General features: G+C 39.4%; 1 pseudogene; it reads left to right on the top strand.

Moving 5' to 3' along the window:
• Positions 1 to 1,527: 1,527 nt before the first annotated feature.
• Positions 1,528 to 4,042, top strand: LOC120289537 (annotated as a pseudogene).

The raw sequence follows: 4,042 nt of genomic DNA on the forward strand, positions 1-4,042 counted from the left end.
AATTAAAGTGGTAAATGGCTATTATTATGAAGAGTCGCTTATTGCGTGAAAAATTGAATTCAAAATATATCTAGTTAAGCAAGTGAGATAGTTGTTCAATTAAGGCTTTGCCCATTTGCTATTACCATTTTGGTCTACTCTTTATCTTCGGCAAACATGATTGAACCATTTTTTGAAAATTACAGTCCAAAGATTTGATAGTTTTTGTCTATTTATTAATGTAGTCTGGATAAAGGGCTAGTTATTTGGTTTCGTAAAAATAAAGTAGAACTCCCGTATAAGTTCAGGACGAGCTGAGGGAGTAGTTAATGGAAAGTGATTTACAAAGTTTGATGCGTGGGAAGAGGATTTGGACTTAGTTTGTTCTACGCTCTCTACTAGTACACGAAGACCTACTTTCATAGGCCACTTCCACCGTTATGGTGCATCCGAATATCTCTGCTTCATCATAGATATCTTCTTTCTCTTTGGCTCTAGGCCACACACTTCACCAAACACAACTAGACTAAATTCTCAGACATTGCTAGAGGGTCCTAGATTTTTTTTTTTTTAATGAAAAAATTGATTGGATTTTGATAGATTTATTGATTATAAAGATAGGAGATTTATTAAAATACAGGTATCAATTGATATGATGGCATAATTTTATTTATATATTTTGTGATTTTCATTGTTCAAATCTTAATCATCACCGTCAATTAGCAAATATATCTTATTAAAAAAAAATTAGCATAGCTAGGAGGTTTATTAAAATATAGGTATCAATTGATTTGATGGCATAATTTTATTTAGATATTTCATGATTGTCATTAAGGTAGCAGTTCAATCTTAATTGTCACCGTCAATTAGCAAATCTATCTTATTAATTTTTTTTTAGCATAGCTGACATTATCTTGAAATATATAAGTAACTGGATTAAGTTTTGTTTGGATAATAAAAATTAAGAACCTCGATTTTCTTTTTGGTTAAATCTAGCGAAAAACATTTCGATTTAGTGTTGAAACTTTCAAATTTTTTATTACCTGATCTCTTAATAAATTCCCAATAAAACTTGCAAAAAAAAAAAAATCCTTTTTCACAAAATAAAAAAAGTCTTAAGACTTAATCTTGAAAAAGATATATCAAGAGATACAAATGAGACGCTAATGTTGGGCCAAATAAGGCCTCGACGATTTCTTCATCTTCTTCTCCGATCGGGCGACCAACAAAAGCAAAGGCCTCCTCTGAGTTCTCCACAGAAAGGGAAAAGGCCACGGCGAGATAGAGCGAAGGAGGAGAGGAAGAAGACCAAAATATTAAGCAGAAATCGATAAAGAAGCGACCAGCGAAAGAGCAGGAGGAGGAGGAGATGGAGAAGGGGAAGACAGGAGTGATGGCAATGGGGGAAGACGATGGGCTATCGATTCTCACCGACACTTCTACTTCTCATGTCACTCGCACTGCTTGAACATCCAGTTGCTGCGGAGGGACAACGTCGGCATCACGGTACGCTCTGGCGTCGTTCCGGGAGCTGCCGGAGTACGTGAAGGACAACGAGTTCATCCTCGGCCGCTACCCGCGCCAGCTGGCCGCTCGCCGAGGCCACCCGCCGAGGCCGCCCTCAACTTGTTCCATTGGAACAACGAGACGCTCAACGTCTGGACGTGAGGATGAATGATGTGTTTATAGTTCGACTTCTTTTTTTTCATGCGTGGCCTTCTTTGTTCATATTTTCTTCTTGAGTTCATTTTTATCTTCCTTTTTTTTTTTTTTTTTTTGGTGATTTGTGTTGATCTCTTTTGGGTCCTGTGTGTGATGGGGAGCAGGCATTTGATTGGGACGTGCCTCAGGTGGCGGATCTTCTCGGCCTATTCTCAAGGTGCGTTTTGTGTCATTCAATCCTATACTTGCGTGAACATTCTGGTGAGCCTCGACCATATCGAATGGAACACATAATTTCTGTTGGAGTGGGAATCATAGCTATACATTTATAGTGAGAAATTTGTCAGTAGCAGTTCGATCTGTGTTGATTGTCATAGCTCGATTTCACGGTCTCAAGTGTAATCTGAGATGAGGCTTGTAGGTGCAAGTTATGACTCAAACTCACTAGAGAGCTTGCTGAATTGCTCATTTGGTGAGGATGTTTGAATTACCTTGTTTTGATTAAATCCTCCATAACCAGCTTAAAATTGTCAAATTTCACAGTCACATTCGCTAGATATTAACTACCTGTTCATTAGCAGAAAGGCACTCTTGGTATGTACAAGTCAATGTAGTATTGTGATATTCGTGGCTTGTTACTGAGCAACCAGCCATTTTCACGAGCTGATCTTTCTCGCAACTGGCCACCAAAATTGCCATTAACCTTTATTTTCTTATGGTGCTGTATCGAAATTGCAGGTGCCATAGATGAATAACTCAAGTTTGTGAAATTTAGTGCAGGCACAAAAAATTAAACTCCGAAAGTTTGTTTCACAGGAATATGCAAGGGTCATGCTCGCCAATTTCATTGCTGCTAAGTTTCAGTGGTAGCCTGACAATCAAGACAGTCTTTGTTCAAAAAGCAAGTGCAAAATTAAGATGGATAGCGAGGGTCCTCTGTGATTAGTTACCATGATAGAATCAAAGTATTAATACAGATTTCTGTTCTTTTCAAGTAGAAATAAAAGATCCAATCCATTTGAAAATCTCTCTATTCCTGTTAATACAACATGGATTCAGTCCACTGTCAATGGATAATCATTTTCTGCGCAAGTAGCACAGTGTGTGTCAGGAAAAAGTTCACACATGGTGGACATTGTAATAAACTATTGCATTGCTGCTGAGATTTTCTGAACCATGTCATAGTGGTAATAGCTTTTATAATGAAGAGTAGTTTACTGGTTGTCAAATTGATATTGAAAGTGTCAGCTTAAGCAAGCTAGATAGTTATTCAGTTTGTGCTCTGCCCATTCACTTGATATGCAAATCCACTTGTGCAGGTCAAACTCTGGCAGACAGGATTGAACCATTTTCTTTAAATTATGATCTGAAGATTAGACTCCGACTAGTATTTTCATAGATTAGGTAATGGCCTGATATGCTAATCCACTTGTGCAGGACTAATATCTCTTACTCAAAGGAATTGCTTTTGGTGAGTGGCATGCCAACGATGTTTCATTCGATTTATGAAAGGAATGCTGTCTTTTGAAGTCTACAGATGCATCTAACGCTATAATTTTCAAGGTACAAATTCTTTGGTGAACTTGAATCATATATCAGAAGAAGGAATGAAGATCGGTTCACTCCATTCAGCTGCAACACAGTGGCCGTTCTGTCTTCTTTGGCGGATCCATGCTCTGCCTCTTCTCGAGCAGCATTTGACCCCTTTTCTCATGCCACTCACACTGCTTGAACATCCAACTGCTGCGGATGGACTATGTCAGCATCACGGCCATGATCATCACCTCATTCTTCCCCCCAATCTACTACATTTTCCAGTGTGAGCCCCATTGGCAACTGATAGGTAGAATAACAGTGATGGGGATTTTCACTGTCGTGACACTGCTTGCCCCTTCTCTTTCTTCTGGGAAATTCCAGGCATTGCGGGCGATGTTCTTCTCGTCCATAAAGGTTTTTCGGTATTGTACCTGCGATCCATGCCTTCATTGTGAATTGGAGCAATCCCCAGTGCCCAATCACCCTTGCTTATGAGTTGGCCATGGCACTGTCTTACATTAGAGGTACTTGGTTTTTTGTTAGCAGGATTCCTGAGAGACTAAAACCGGGTTGGTTCGACCTCGCTGGTCACAGCCATCAGATATTTCACGTCTTCGTGATCATGGGTGCGTTGGCTCATTCTGGCGCTACTCTGTTGCTCTTACAGTTGTGGAATAGAGTCGGGCGCAATAGAAATGTGTGACAATACTAAAAAATTTGTTAAAATTCAATCCATTTCGATTGAACCAAGTGTGAGCTATTTGCTGGGGTTGTGTGAATCAAGAAGCCTTGAGGCGAGATGGCGCTCCATGACAGAGGAGACGCCTCCATTTATAAAGAAGTGAAATGCTCATTGTATTTGTTA

Source organism: Eucalyptus grandis, chromosome 11 (genome assembly GCF_016545825.1).
Source record: "Eucalyptus grandis isolate ANBG69807.140 chromosome 11, ASM1654582v1, whole genome shotgun sequence".
In the NCBI taxonomy this organism is placed as follows: Eukaryota; Viridiplantae; Streptophyta; class Magnoliopsida; order Myrtales; family Myrtaceae; genus Eucalyptus; species Eucalyptus grandis.